The sequence below is a fragment of the Lepidochelys olivacea genome (assembly GCF_965140295.1).
Source record: "Lepidochelys olivacea isolate rLepOli2 genome assembly, chromosome: 4".
NCBI classification, from domain to species: domain Eukaryota; kingdom Metazoa; phylum Chordata; order Testudines; family Cheloniidae; genus Lepidochelys; species Lepidochelys olivacea.
The window spans coordinates 51,577,832-51,594,938 of record NC_140414.1 but is presented as its reverse complement, the minus strand read 5'-3'; positions in this window follow the sequence as shown (position 1 = coordinate 51,594,938).

Sequence of the window (17,107 nt, the reverse complement as noted above, 5' to 3'; positions counted from 1 at the left end):
AACCTGCGGACGCAACAGATAAACAAACCTGCCCAGCCCACCAGGGGCTTTCCTTGAACAAGCAGTGGACCACAGTTGAGAACTACTGCCCTAACCCTATTGTGTGTATATGGAGCTGGAGAAAACTGGTTAGGAAAATGGGGAAATAATAATGGGGCGTAATGGAAAACTCTAGACAGTAATGGGGTGCTGTCTACCGAGGAAGGTCAACATGGGTATTGTCTCTCTCTCTATGTAATTAGTGGAGAATGCCTTGCCTAGTTTACTTTTGAGAAGAATAAATCTACATCTATTAAGCAAACCATTCATTTTTTAAATTCAATTTTCTCTATCTTTAATCATTTTATTAAGTTTACTGTTTATGGGTAATTTCATGCAGACATCCCCAAAGAGAAGACAACCCTTTACGGTTTATGGAGAGGGGCTGAAGAATAAAGAGTTTCTGGAATCTCTACCCTCCCCCTGCCATCCCCCAGGTCAGTCTTGGTCATGCACTATGGGCAGAGGTGTCCATTCCCAGTGAATTGTGTTGCCATTGGGCTGTGACAGACAAACACAAAAGGAGAAGGCAAAGCAGGAGACTTGAGCTGGAGAATGTGCAAGTCACACTACCCAAACAGTACAATCACCTATTCTGGTGATTCGCAGTAACTTTTAGAAACCGAGATGACATGAAGGACATTCTTGATACATATAGGATATGTAAAAGGAACCTATGCTCATAGATTTGTGTGGAGCTTGGCTAAGGCAATGTATTTATAAGTGATCTAGGAGACCTTTAAAAGTTCAGATGAGTATAATCCAATTACCTACTGGCACAGATCCTAGTGAGTGCCCGCTGCCAGCCACTCACTAGGACTGCTGAGAGGAATCCCAGCCTCTGTGCTCAAAATACCCTGGGGATCCAAAGGTCCTGGAACTTGAATGGAGTCCAGACACTGCCCCAATATCAAGGTCCCTAGACACACTCTCAGGATGCAGACCTTCTTTCTGGCACTCCCTGCTAGTGCTGGAACCACTGTCCAGATGCCGAGGGCTATCGGTGCAGCACTGACTCCTCTGTACTTAAAACACCCCCTGTCCCAGAACTCCACCCAACAGGTATGAACCTTCTGATTTACAGAATAACTCAGTGGCACACAGCAACTGAGAGGCAGTCACTATGCACATACTTTGCACAGTCTAAACACATCTTTATATTTTTTTCTCCTTAATCATACAAAACAAATATCTAAAACTGCAGAGTCCCTCACTTCCTACCTCATCCTTCTTTCAGAGTTTTTGGGTAACCACCCCAATTCAGAAAGATAGACAGGCAGGATGTCCCCTGCCTCATACAGTCTGTTACATAGTGAATGTTTTTTTCCCTCATGGAATGAAGAACATAGACCCATTCCCAAGCAGACCAGTCTGTATCTTTTTAAAGCCTTCAGCCCCCTATGTCAAGTGACACTTTTGCCAGCCTCCCCACATGAGCACAAGCCCCTTCCAGGTGACTTCGTTGCCTACTGGGCAAGGACAAGTCTTTTGTCTAGGGTGAATAAATTTCCAACAATTGGATACTTAGAGCCAACAACCTTCTATGGTTATTCTTTTGCCACTAGCCTCTGGAAGTTTCAACCCTAGGCCAACATGGAAGCAAATAGATCATGGAGAGGTAACAGGCTGGACATTCAAAATGGAGTTTGCAGCCTGACACAGACACATAGGGCTCATAAGTTCACCCAAAATTCATAAATTGTAGAGATATTCCCAGTTCATCAAATATACCACCCCTTCATTCAAACAAACAACTCCAAAATCTGAGCTGCTCCAAGGTTCCCATTCAATTTTCTATTGAAAAACTGTATTGCAATTTTGACAAAAAGCCATAAGAAAAAAAAAAGATTTTCTTAAGTTTGCTTTGGCATTTTGATCAGCTTTATCAAAAATGTTATTCTGTTAATAAATCGTTATAATTTCTAGACAACTCAATAATAATTCAGCCATGGAGAGGTACCATGTAATAGCATAAGAGTGACAGTAGTAATAAGATAATGGAGCAACAATATGGAACTATGTTAATGACTGAATTAATTTTCAAAGCATGCTCAGTATGCGTCCCAAAGACTGAGCTAAGCATTCATGCAGTTACTGAAAGTCCGGTGTCTTTTCTTGGGTCAAACCTTGAATCAGGTGCTTATTAAACATACCCATTTCTTTTTATATATTTATTTTTACAACTTTTACCTTAAGCAGCAATTTAAGTATTACCTTACTAGCTCTGTTCTAAAATTGCACACTTTCCTATTCACTATATTTCACCATTATTCTTAGTGTAACGGTCTTCCAACAGGTTATACAGATCAAACCTTTTTTAAGCCTCTCAGAACATCAGCACTACAGATACTAGTATGAGTAATTATTAATTTACTGAATTCTCACTCCCCTCCCTACATGTAGTATACTACCAAATAAACTACCACGAAAGTATTGAAAAGATCAAATATACAGCATTTTGTACAAATATTTTAGTATGGATTTCAACTAAGCTGCTCCCTTATGAACAAATCCTATAGAATTTAACAGTAATGTATTTCCCTGATAGAGTTCTACAGAATGGTTACACACACATACTGTAGAAAGGGTGCCATGCCCTATTCAGTTCTACAATTTCAGTGGGATTAGACACGGAGTAAGGTACTATTCAATGTGCTACTCAAGGTACACTGTCAATAACAATGAAAGAATTTAGTGCAACAGATTTTCAGAGTAGAGTAATTTCTGTGGAACCCTATTAAAGTTCCATAGAACCATACTGGTTTTATTCAAATAAATTCTGTAGTATTTTTCCATAAGGCTGGTCAATCATCTGGTTTAAACATAAATATTGTTAAACTGACAGATTAGAATTAGGGTCCACTTTTTAAAACCAATAAAGTAGCCTTTAATGTAGAGTGAAAACATGGTTCATTTATAGTAGTAACAAAACTCTAGGTTACCTGCCACATTAAATCATCAACAGCACTCATCTATTCCTTCCTCTTGGCTAAATCTTTTCTTCTCAAAACTGTTCAGCTTCAGCCAGGCCTAATTCACAGTCCTCTTCAAGAGTAGTTCCCCCTCTGAATAGCTGAGCATCATTAGCTGGTTCACTCACTGAATCACTGTCAGTGGGTTTAATGACACCTTCCCTATGCGTAGCTTGATTAGAGAATTTCACTGACATTTTTATTAGTTTCCTAATCAAGTAGCTGACTTCCATCTGCAAGAAGTATCTAGAGGAAAGCTGTGGATCATCCAATTGTCCCACCTACCAATGCAGGCATGCCCTAACCCTAATACAGAACGTCTCTCCATGATAAATAAATGAATACCACTGATGATCCTTTGCACAATGTGTTGCCAACTACCTCTTCCTGACACATATAGTATTCCAATTAAACCACCCCAAATTATACATACTGGAGCAAACCTTTCTGATTTTTCTCTTTGGTGGAAAAACCTAACAACATACAAGTTCCTGACCCTCTTAGCCTAAGTGATACTCATTATTGTTACTTAAGCACACACACACAACCATGATCACTTTATGATGATAAAGAAAGGCACCAGAGAAATCATGGATATTTACTTAAAATAGTGGAGATCTGTTTACAAAATAAAAGTTGTTTATTATTTAATTTATGACTGACAGTGACACTTAAAAGCCCCAACCAAGTTGCAAGGCACTGTACTTAAGGAAAAGTAAGGCAATCAGAGAATCTGTATCAGTGCCATCACCCTAATTAAATACACCAGGGTCATTCCCATTAGCACTTCACTGAAGACACAATAAGAAATGGAGATGGTCAAAACAGGTTTTGTGAAAAAATTACAAAAAAGTATTTTTGTTTCACTTGATATTTTTCAATAAAAATATTTTTCAGCTAAAAATTTCAAAATGATTTTTGGTATCATTTGAGGGAGGAAAATCTTTCTAATTTAACAAATGTTCTCCCCTTTTTTCAGAATTAATTAATAAGACAAAGTAGGATTTTTCCCACAAAATGAAAAAAAAAATGAACATTAAAAAAATATTGAACCTTAGTTGAAATATTTTGTTTCAACATTTCATTGAAAAACAAACAAAAAAATGCAAGTAAGTGTTGTCTTAGGGGAATTCAAATAGCTATATAGGGAGATGAAGTGTTATTAATATGGAAATTACTATGGCATTATGATGCAACTAGCTTGGGAGTGGGGAGTGACTGCTGATTCCCCTTCCCTGCCTGTATAACACTTAATAGACCATCTTCCTGCACAGTATTCTTTTCCTCTTGATAATTCCAGTTCCATATTTCAAACAGACAGTGATAGATGTGTCTGGTAAGTCAAAGAAAAGTATACTTGACAAGATATTCTACTTCCAGCTCAATTTCTAATCTGTGTCTGCATTGGCTCTTTTGCCCCAGTTAACAAAAAAAATGATGTGTCTCAGTTCAAATCAATTTTAATATTTACAGCCTGTCAAAAATGATTCACACTCCTCACCAAAGTCTTAGCTCAGGTGTTGCATTGATCAGGTCCCAATCCCTTTCTTTAATATGAATCTTAAATCAATAAGAGTCAGCAACATCTCTTGCACAGGTAACAAAGACATTCATAGTATAAATAAAAGTGAAAGCAAAAATCCTCCTAATCCCGGATGTTTTAATACCTTGCCCACAGTTGATCAATGATAGGGTGACCAGACAGCAAGTGTGAAAAATCAGGATATGGAGGGGGGGGGGGGGGGGGTAATAGGAGCCTATATAAGAAAAAGACCCAAAAATCAGGACTGTCCCTATAAAATCAGGACATCTGGTCACCCTAATCAATGACCAAGCTTTTGTAAAATTCAAGAGGCCTTTTTTGATGACCATTTTGAAGTAACCAACTTGATGTAGAGGCAAAGTGTGAAAAGTTCTGCATCTTTCACTGTATGGGTAAGATTCTATTCTGCTTGCTTGCTGGAGAAGGTGTGGATGAGGTACATTGCAGCTGGAGACCTCAAGTAGGAAATTTCACCTCACTAACACAGCTAGAATTTGTCTTGAAGGCTCCCACGATGTGGTTGCTGCCCTATCCTTCAAGAGGATGCAACATATTTCCTCCTCTATGCCTCAGCAGCTCCACTTGCTGACGTAAGCATAGAGTAATTGAGGCCATCATTCTGCTTTCATTGTACCACTCCCACCCCTTTTCAGACAGCTAGCACCTTCAGGGAAGCATCAGCAGGTGCAGAATGCTGATACCTAAAATGGACAAGCTGCCATGTTCGAATAACACCAATGCCTCATGGCTAGGGTTACCAACTTTCTACTTGCACAAAACCGAACACCCCTGCCTTGCCCCCTGCACTGCCCATGCCCCACCTCTTCTCCAAGGCCCCACCTCCACTCACTCCATCCCCCCCTCCGTCACTCACTCTCCCCACCCTCACTCACTCATTTTCACTGGGCTGGCTCAGGGGGCTGGGGTGGGGCCAGAAATGAGGGGTTCAGGGTGCGGGAGGGGCTATGAGCTGGGGCATGGGGTTGCAGGGGGAGGGCTCTGGCTGGGGGTGCAGGCTCTGATATGGGGCTGGCGATGAGGGATTTGGGGTGGCTGGGGGTGCAGATTCTGGGGTGGGGCTGAGGAGATTGTGGTATAGGACGGTGCTCCAGGCTGGTGGGGTTTGGCAGGCAGGATGGAATCAGGGCTGGGGCAGGGGGTGCGGGCGCTGGGGTGTGTCTGGGGATCAGGGGCTTGGGGTGCATGAGGGTGCTCCGGGCTGGGATCAAGGGGTTCAGAGGATAGGAGGGGGATCAGGTCTCAGACTGGGGCATGGGAGGGGGTCAGGGGTGCAGGTTCCGAGCAGTGCTTATATCAACCAGCTCTCAGAAGCAGCCGCATATCCCTCCTCCAGCTCCTAAGGAGAGACGCAGCCAGGTGGCTCTGTGCACTGCCCTGTCTGCAGGTGCCGCCCCCACAGCTCCCATTGGCTGTGGTTCCTGGCCAACAGGAAGCGCAGGGGTGGCGCTTCCAACTGGATAGTCAACAGCCTGGTCAGCACTGCTCACCAGAGCCACCAGGATCCCTTTTCGACCGGGTGTTCCAGTCGAAAACTGAACACCTGGTCACCCTACTCCTGGTTGCCCATGTGTCCTAGGTACAAATCGAGACATTGGTTACATTCTGTAAAGCCCAGAATATCTGTCTGAGATATGACAGACTGAGCAGCTGTCTGTCCCTACTTTGTTCCACCATGACAATTAAAGTCAGCTAGGGCATTTTTGGTTCCTGAGGTAAAACTCTCTGGGACTGGCAGAAAGATATTTTCATTTGAGGTCCTTACCTTTGGAACTTGCTGCCTCAGGTTAGACTAGAATTTGGAGGACTTCAGGACACAGTGCAAAGGATATTATTTTGTTATTTAAAAAAAATTGTATTGTGTCTGCCTGGTACAATACTGGGAAGTGAATATAAATAAGAAAAAAATGAATAAATACACAGGCTGAAGTACTCAATCAACTTGCTCCTTACAATCAACATTATTTTATGACTATATACAAATACGCATACACACATATACCCATGTGTAGGATAAATTAAGAAGGTTCAGCCATGAGGGTCTTGTGGGAGTGTGTGATCTACCCAGGTATGGGGTCTACTATATTTAGATGATCCCAGAGTTTATGAGGCCTTGTAGACCACACCTCTAGCATTAAACATTCTCAAAATCTTAAATTGTATCCTTCAGACAATATTGTTAGATTGATTTCACATTTAATTTCTGACTCTTATGAAATTTCACTCTTTTCACCTCAGTATTCCTTAAAAATTTAAGACATTTCTTTGCAATAATAAAATAACTTTTTACAAGGATAAGTGAGATAATTTGATGATCATTCTTTAAAGCACTAGATTAAACCTTTTTACTGTGGAGTTGATGCCATAAATTATACTGGTGTAAAAATGCTCTACAGAAACTCTAATATAATTTTCTAGCACTGACTTTTCCCAGTTGGTCAGGCATAACGATGCGGTAAATCTCAAGGTCAAGACTTTGATAAGAACATCTGTCTTTTCTTTCAGTCATTACCTCAGAAGAACCTTCAAATTGATTTTTACAATAGTAATTTAAGGGCAAAAGCTTAGTTGAGGCTGTAACTAGCAGCATGTTGGGGGCAGGGGATTGTAGGGTGTTTTGTTTCAGTAAATTGTATCTTTGAAATAGTATTACGAATAATAACTACTCCTAATTCCAGAGCTCAATAGATTAGGGTTCATTTGTATCTAACATTTTATTACTATACAACATATACCTATGCCAGTGGTTTTATCATTGCTTTCAATAAAAGAAAGTCATACTAACTATTATCTTGTTTGAAATGTATGTGAAACATGAAAGAACCGGAAAAGGTATAAGGCTTGCTAATAGCCAACACTTGTGCATATGAGTACCTTTACTCCCATGAGTAGTCCTATCAACTTCAGCTGGACTAGTGGTGTGAACAAAGTTACTCATGTATGTTTGCAAGAGTAAATTGAGTCAGTTGTTACATCTGTGAAAACAGGACTTCACCTAAATTAAAAAAAACTTCATATTTTCAGCCTACTTTATTTTGTCACCTCACCATCAGCTTTGGTTAAATATAGATAATCAAATTATAATTCTATATCTTATTACTGTTACTCTTCTCCCAAACCTATTGTGCCATACAGTTCCATAATAGGTACGGTTGTAAGTTGCAAGGGTACATAAAAGTGTCTGAAATTTGAAAATTTCTCTTTTTAAAAAACTTTCCTCTATCTGAAAAAGATTAGAGCTTTGTTTTCAAACTTAGAATAAAAACTTCTTCCCTTAATGTGACTTTTTATGGCATGCTTCACCCCAAAGTAAATACTGCATTCCTAGAAGGAGGAGATCATAATGGAAATAGTCACAGGCCTCTAAATTGAAATGATGCTATCAGTCATGGTTACAATCCCTTTGAGTTAGAAATGGGAGCTACCATCTTCATTCTATCTATCTATAAACTATCAAGGTGGTGTCATGTTTACACAGATAGTGGAAAGATAAGTGCAAGCTGCAGTAGTAAATGAGCGGGAACAGGACAGGTGCTAGCCTTAAAGAACCAGACAGAAGCAATACATCAAAACTTGGTGTAAAAATGACTATTAAACAAAAGCTGATCAAAAAGCTTTGGACCAGGAGCAGTGGGGGTAAAAGACATATCTGGCTTCAAGACTAAGCTTGATAAGTTTATGGACGGGATGGTATGATGGGATAGCCTAATTTTGGCAATTAATTTATCTTTGACTATTAGCGGTAAATATGCCCAATAGTCTGTGATGTGATGTTAGATAGGGTGGGATCGGAGTTACTATAGAGAAATCTTTCCTGGGTGTCTGGCTGGTGAGTCTTGCCCCACATGCGCAGGATTTAGCTGATCACCATATTTGGGGTCTGGAAGGAATTTTCCTCCAGGGCAGATTGACAGAAGCCCTGGGGGTTTTCGCCTTCCTCTGCAGTGTGGGGCACAGGTCACTTGCTGGAGGATTCTCTGCACCTTGAAGTCTTTAAACCATGATTTGAGGACTTTGATAGTTCAGACATAGGTTAGGGGTTTGTTACAGGAGTGGATGGGTGAGATTCTGTGGCCTGCGTTGTGCAGAAGGTCAGACTAGACGATCATAATGGTCCCTTCTGACCTTAAAGTCTATGATTATAAAGTTTTTGTCTTTCCTAAGGTGCCACAAGTGTTCAGCAATTTGCAACAGGTCATAAACCAAGATGTATTTGTGAATATAGCTTTTAACAAAAAGGATGCCGGACAAATTTTGTTTCTCAGCATTAGGATATTTATATTAACCCCAATAAATATTGAGTACATTCCAGTGTTAACAGCAAGTATATTGTAAGGACAATGTTGTTTCCTTGATTAAGATTAGGATGTTTTCTAAGGTTCAAATTAGTATGAAGTAACACTATCCACAATATATAGTTTGTAGAGCAAAACTCTCCAAAATATCTCAGACTTTTCCCATGCTAGCACATTCAGCTCACCAGATGATTCGATATGACAGAACACTGCAGTTAGAAAAACTAAATGAGCTAAAGAAAAGATGACATTTCTTCATAAACTACTAATATGCAGGGTGAACATCCATTGATTGCGATAGAGGCCAGAATTTCACCAAAGCATTGTATAGGGCCTGATCTAAAGTCCAGTGATCATTGGAATGCTCACAGTGCTTTCAGCATTATGGATCAGGCCCATAGAGCACTTTACCTGTTCAAAGCACTTAACACTGTGAAAGTATAATAAAAATTTAGTCTCTTAAGAACTGACTTATCAGTAAGTAAAATACTTCAAGTATTTTCTCTTTTAATCTCTTTTAAGTTTATTGACGTTTTGGCAGCTAAAATGCATAGATTACAGTGAACATATGCTCTCTCTTCATTCAAATCTATCCTTAAAACTCACCTCTTCCGTAAAGCTCACAAATGTTAATCCACATTAGTAAAAACTCATCCCCCAACCAATGTAATCATTCTTTTTTAAAAGTAAAAAATAATTTGAATGCCCCACTTAAGAATCCAGTCCCTGAGAGCTGTTGGCACCTCCAAGAATCCAGTCCCTGAGAATTCTTGGCACCTTCTTTTAGGTGTTCAGCATCTGTCACCTATGTATACACATTACGCTTACACATATGCAGACAGAACGAATATGCAGCTCAACAGATAAGAATGTTGGAATCTGAAACCTTTTTAAAACCATTTAAATCTCAAAGGAAACATCTACGGGTTTGATGATGAGCAGCTTTTATGTTGCTGCTACAGAGCCAAGCATATGAATAGCTAGTGCTGTTTAATCAGCTATAATTTGCACCACTTGCAAATACCAGAAATGCCATTAGCAGCAAAAGCTGTACTATGTGTTAAAGTGTCTGAAAATAATATGAGTAGTAAACAACTATGAATTTACATACAGGCATTCATATAAATACACTCAGTCCTACTACCACAATTATTTACTTCTTCCTTCCCTTTAATCCCATAATTCTGGAAATGTTCATCACACCAAACCTGTTCAAATTCAAACCATAAGTGTCTTACAAGACAAATTTATAATCTCAAGTGTCTTCAGACTTCTTCCACTAAATAGTCTTCACTGTACTAGTTGGAGAAATGCAAGAGAATGATTTTTGTTCTGGTCAGGAACTAGCCAATTATTTCATTCTTCTATTAGGAAAGGTTCCTTGCAACAGGGTTGGCTGCCACCTAAGGGCCTCTCATAGTCACGATCTCCTTAAACAAAAATCTACACAGTCTGGCTCATCCAATAACAGCCCTTGGGTCCGTTTTTTTTATTAATATATGCTCCAAACAGAAATATAAAAAGAATCTTCCACCCAGTCTTAAGAGGGGCACAGTCCCTCATCCTTTCCTGCTGTCTGAGCAGCTGAATAAGATGCAAGGCCTGGCCTGCTTCTCCAAAAGGAAAAACAAAAATTCCACCTAGGTTAAAATTCTGCTACTAATTTGAAAGGAAGGTTGTGGAGATTTCCCTTCTCTGACAGAGCCATCCCCTTCCTGCCCCCTATCACATCACTGCTAAAAATTACCTGTCCCTGGGACATATAAAAGTACTTCTGAAAAGCCAATATTTTTGCCTTTTGAATGGATCGGCTTTGAATGGACACCAAATGTCAGGCATCTTGCAAAATTTTTCCAGTGAGGGAGCCTCGAGGCTGCCCTACAAAGTCTTCACACTCCATCCCCTACTTCAAATGATGCTTTACTATCCATCTATACACAGCAGTTTTCAGGAATGCATAGTATGAACAGTTCCAGGAAAAGCACTAGCTTAGTTTTACAAACAGTGTTTTCTCCCTCCTCATTTATAGTTAAAAGAAAATGATTTTGTTTATATGAGAAAGCAAATGAATGGATTCCACCAGTCTCTCACATCTGCAGCCAATTTACAATATGCCTGGTATGCAGAGTTTATCTCAAGCTAGATGCAAGTTTTTATGAGAGCTCCCATTGTAATGTTGGCAGCATGTCAGTGCTTCTAAAGGATTCCAGTCAACATCCTTGGTAGGATGCCTGGTGGCTACAGTATAAATCCCCAAAGATGGAAGAGAGAAATTGAGGGAAAATATGTGCATTGCGAGTGGAGACCTCAAGACCCTTGGTCCTCTCTTCCCAGCTTTAAAAAAAAAAAAAGAGAGAGAGAAATTCTTTTATATTATTTCAGTAAGTCACTTTTATTTCTTCTGCCTGTTTCTCTGCAGGAACTCTCATAAGATCCCATTTTCGGGCATTGTCTTCTGTACTTTACTTTTAATAAGGTTTTCAACTGTCCCACTAGAACACAGAGGAAGTCCCTGATGTGCCTATTCAAGGTTAGAATTTCATAATCTTCATTAAAAATTTTGCTGTTGTACCAAGATGATTCATGCTACACTGCCTTTACTAATTAAATTAATAGCTACACTTGCTTACTAAAGAGATTAACTTCTGCATTGCCCTCACTAGATGGTGTAGTTGCTAGGCAGCCCTCACTAGAGGTTTGGCACTATTCTCCTTATCTCTAAGGACAAAGGCTGCTATGGATCTTTCACTAAAAGAATGAATGCTACACTGTTCTCACTAAAACATTTCTGTTTTTATATCTCAATTGCTTTACTTTAATTATTTTCATCACTGGGTGCATTCTAATGTTGCAAATCTATTTAATCTGGAATATATATTGACTCATATGTTATGGAGGGGCTTCAGTTTTTCTCCCTTATCAGTTTACAAGTTTAAAATGTATTCTAAGTCACACGTGAATTCCTTGCACATTGGAGCATGCCTCCACCACAGTGGTAATATTCAGCATGAGGATATTTAAGACCATATCAATAGTTTTCTGAACTGTCTATTATCAAATATTTACTTCACTCATTTCATGCCACACTTCAATCCACATTTAGGGCGCCACACCCTTTATTAACAGGTTATTTGGGCCAAATCACTAATTGGTGTAAACTGGCTTAGCTCCATTGACTTCACTGGAGCTGTTCTGATTTACATCTCCCCTTTTCATTGGAGCAGATGAGCCTACAAAATACAGGCATCCATCCAGGACTGTTTTTAGCTCCTTGCACTATTGATACAGGTTAATGCTGCTGAAAGAATGTGGTGCCAACATTATTTTTGTCATAGAATATCTAGCTTTAAACTTAAGCCTAGCAGTCACCTCTTCTTCCCAGCAAACAAAATCATCTCGTCTGGAACCTTGGGCCAGATCTACAGCTAAGATAGGTCAACATAACTCCATTGATTTCAGTGGAGTTATGCCGATTTACACCGTCTGAGAACATGGCCCTCAAACTCGAAAGCTAGAACCAGACCTGGGCATGAGTACAATCTCAGCATTTCATTTGTTACTAGTTTCACTCATGACCAAATGTATTAGTGGCTCACCTTTAATGAGCCAAGGAAAAAATGCTCTAGATACAGACTGACATGGTGTTTATTAGAACTGGGTGGAGCAATTTGAAGCAAACAAGATCTGAAAAATGCAGTCCTTTTTTCTATTTCAATTTATCTATGAAATATCCACCTAAAGTCACATATTATTTCTGCTCCTTGACTGGTTGATCAAAATTGTTAGAGAGGTTAAGCATTTCCAACCTAAAAAAATAAATAGCAAATACTACCTTCATATGTACTCAGATAGCCTTATTCACATGAAAATACAGTCACCAACATTCAGATGAATGAGGAACACATGAACATGGTCAAGTTGGAAAGAGATTCAAAATCTACAAAATGTTTTCATTAACCATTTTTTCCTCTATATGACGAGTTCTACCTGGCAATGACATGATGCAATGGGATGCATTGAGTCAAATACCATTAACAAACTGGAGTTTTGTAGGGCAACCAAGTGATCTCACCCTAACCATGGTTAAAGTAAGTAGAGATAAAGATACTCTGGAGAGAGACATCAATCCCTTCTCTGCCAAGAGATAGTGTTATTGCAACATGGAAACCTTAAGGATGGGAAGAAATAAAAAGAAAAATGGGAATACCTTTTTAAGCTTCAAGAGAAGACAGCTTTTTTAGTAAGGAAAATCATACTGATGTTGGCTTTATAAGAACAATATATCACACCTTGTTTTTAAACAAAGGTTAGGTCAAGGAGTTCTATTTCATCATAACAACATCTATTTTTAGCTCTGGAAATGATGAAACAACAACTTGAAAATGCCACGTGTAATTATTTCTGCAAATATCTAACTGATTTCTATTCTGAGAAATATGCCAGGTTACACCCTTGCTTGAATGCATCCTTATGCCTCTTGAATTGTCAGCTCCTCTTAACATTTCATGAAAAAATATTGAATATTCAAGAGTATACTTGAAAACTTCTTACCTATTCTGGAAAGTGAGTTTGAAGCAATTTGTGCTAATTATGCATTATTTACTGGCAAATGCTTGAGATCAACATATATAATTAATACTGTAGCATTGCACATACAAAATTTAAAAAAAAAATACTAGTTAGACACCACTCTGCATATTAGTTCTGTTAAACATGCTGCATACTGCACTTCTAGATGCTTTCACTGTATAGATGCACAGACCAGAATATAATAATAATATAATTATATGAAAAGGTGATGACACCAGGAAAGTTTTTTCAGCCTCAGAAAAGCAGAATTTCACTTGGATTCCAGGGATGGAGATTCTGGAAATGATGCTCAAAATAGCAAGTGATATACTGTACTTCCAAAGGTAATTAATTTAGTGGTCAAAGCCAAGGACTGCCACTATCTACACATGCTGGATCAGATTTTGACTGGATTTATCATGCCCTTACCTAACGCCAGTCCTCACTCTTTTAGTCAGTCTCTCTCTCTCTCTCACACTCACACACACACACCAGAAATGTGTGTCTCTCTGAATTTATTCACAGCTAAATTAAAACATCACAAAGTGAAATTCAATCAAACTGCTGAGTTTCAACCCAGTTTTGCACTGAAACCATTCAGAGAAAAATGATATATCTGCCTACCTGGAAAGATCTCCTCAATTTCACTTTCCCCCAGTGAAATTGACAAAAGCTTGCCTGTTGGCCTTCAGCCTCTTTGCTTCTCCCCACAGGTCTAGGACGCAGACAGAGTCTTTCCAGGTGGACTGCCCCGAGGCTGGGTACTTCCAAGATCCTCAGAAGTCCCACTATGCCAGAGTATCCAGGCTCCCTGTACTGGAGACTGAGGGTATATCTACACCTCAGTTAGGTAGCTGCAGTTGACCCACACCATCTGACTCAGGCTAACAGAGCTCAGGCTAAGGGGCTGTTTAATTGGAGTGTAGACATTCAGATAGGGCTCCAGGTGCAGTCCAAACCCCACAAGACGGAGACCAGCTGCAGGTCTCCAATTGCAGTGTAGACACACCCTGAAAGCCCTGCCAGTTCTGGCTTTAACCAGGGCTCAGTTCCTGTCTCTGCAGATTTCATTTCAAGAACACCATGTATCAGTGTTTCCAAAACAAATTTTCAGACGGATTTACCTTTCAAGGGAAATTTCAAGATATTTGGATTTGTTCCAATTTGTAACTAAACCAAATTTCAAAAACATGACATTTCCCACAAAGCAGAAACCCCACATTTTAGCCAGCTTTAATGTTCACTGCATAGGTTAAAATAGGCTTCTGTGACATAAGTCAGAGTTTTAGCTTTGTAACAAAACCCCAGACCAGGCAAGTTTCAAGCTTGTCACAAACTTTGCACATGGTTTTGTTAAAGATCCTTGAGAATCTCTCCCTTTTCCCAAAAAACTTACCTAGGAACTGAGTGAGAGAGTTTGGTCACAGTGGCAGAGCTTGGAATCTTGCAGGAGCTACAAGAGTCTCAGGTTATGTCTATGCATCCTGCTAGGGGTGCAGTTCACAGCTGAAGGAGACATACAACAGTTCTAATCTATCTAGCAGGCTAAACATAGAACATAGGAGCTGGAGGCGCTAGCTGCCTCCTGTAGTACCTAGCATCTGATGGGCATGCCCCGGGGGTGGCTAGGTCTCCCACCATTGGAAGTTGGCGGGAGTGTTGACATACCCTCAAAAGATCATTGAAGAGTTTCTTTTTCACCTGATTAGACCAGTGTATGGAAGCAGCTGGTCTGTAACTCAGCGTCAAACAAATGCCCTTATTCCAAATTGCTCTGGGAGTGGAGTAAACTGGAGAGTAAAGGTGGCTGCTTTAAAATATTTGCATTGCAGTTTAAAGTAGACTACTGCTTGTTGTGGCTCAATAATCTCTCTCTGTATTGCATTCAGCCTCAGGAAATCAGAATCTGTATTATTAAAAAAAGGACTTGTTAATTTCCAGTCATAACAGTAACATTTTTATTCAGCTATCTGGAAGTGACAAAGCCAAAAAAACTGAAATTATGCCTGATACAACAGCAAGAGCAACAAACACCCCCTTATACAAAGACAGAAAGTTTAATTACTATCTAAATATCCAAAAATATATGCAAGCAAAGCAAAACAAAACTAAGTCATATTACTATAAGCCAATTGACATCTAAAGCATGTGTGACTTCAGTGGAAGTGAATGGCTCAGAGAATTGGTAATGGGGAGGTGTTCAATAATCACTTACGGCTGTGAAAGCTCTTGCAAGAGCTCTGCTTTATTTTGTTTCTGATACCTACTGGCTGTGCATACCAGCAAGAGCTTCACAGCATGCGGGCCAGACTCTCTGTCTGGGAAGCTCAGGCCTTAAACACAGTCCCCAATTCCATATCTTCCCTTCCAAGCCAAAGCTTATCAAAAAAACTCAAAACATCAACACACAATTGCAAATACTCATAACCAGCCCAGTAACTAAACTTTTTAACAATGTTCAATTAGTCTTTGAGGTGCCCTGTGTTGTCATTTGAACCCGCAGGGCCCTGAACCATGAGCATTACTGCTGTCAGGAGTTGTCAAGTCCACTTAGTTGTTCTGGTTGTTCCAGGTGCTGGGCTTCCATTGTCAGTCCCCTCCCCCACCCCCCACATCCTTCATACCACGTGATAGCCCTACCAACCTAAATGGCACCCCTGCATGGCACCAGCCACAGGAACTTATTGTTACTGTAGCAGCGCCCAAAACACAGGGCACTCAAAACGCTGGCCATTGCTACCTCCAGGCTCTGCAATGAGTCCAGAAAAGTGTGCCCGTACTGCCCCACAACAGCAGCCTACCAGCACCCGCATCTCATCCAATTGTGCTGTTCCAGCAGGCAGCAGATGGCTAGACTGCTGGTGAAGAAGGTGCAGGCTACACAGCTTGGAAAAATGCCACATCCCAGAGTCCAGCTCCTGGACACCAGCTGGAAGGAGGGGAAGGGTGGGTGGTCCATGAAGGAGGCTTCTTGGCAGATGAGCACCCACTAGATGATTCACTCCCCATTCAGTACCACCCCGGGCCAGCTGCCCAGGCACAGCTGGAACATGTCACCATAGCTGTGGGCCAGGCTGGCAAAGGAAAGATGTGGGATACTTCCCAGTTTAACTGTGTTACTGATCAGGGGCAGGGAAAGGGCTCTGGGCACTCCAGGAGCTGCCACTGCTTCTTCAGGAGGAGCTTCCCCAGGGGGATGTAGTGAGCAGGGAGAAAAGCAGCAGCAGGGAGCTCTGCAGGGTGGCATGCCTAAGCAGCCTCTGGACCCCCACTGAAAGTTGACCTTCCAATGAAATCTGAAATGCTATCCCTGCTCAGTGTCCCTTACCTCCTTCCCTTGTGGGATCTGGAGAAGGTGTCTATTCTTCAGTAGGTGTGCCCATCTGAGGTGACAATCTCATATGACCAGAGAGCTATTTCCTGAGATATTACTGCTGTTTGCGACCATTGTTTCCCATCATAGACACAGCATCTTTTTCATGAAGTGGTGGAAGTTTGCATGATCCCAAATCATATTGATTTCCTTGTTTTGTCTCTCTCTGTACATCTGCAAGTCCTCAGTAATTCTATCAGCATTTTCTAACAGCACAAACATTCCTGTTTTCAGTTTTTCATTGAACAAAATATCAGCAGATGACAACCCATGCTTCATTGGCATCATTCTGTAATTT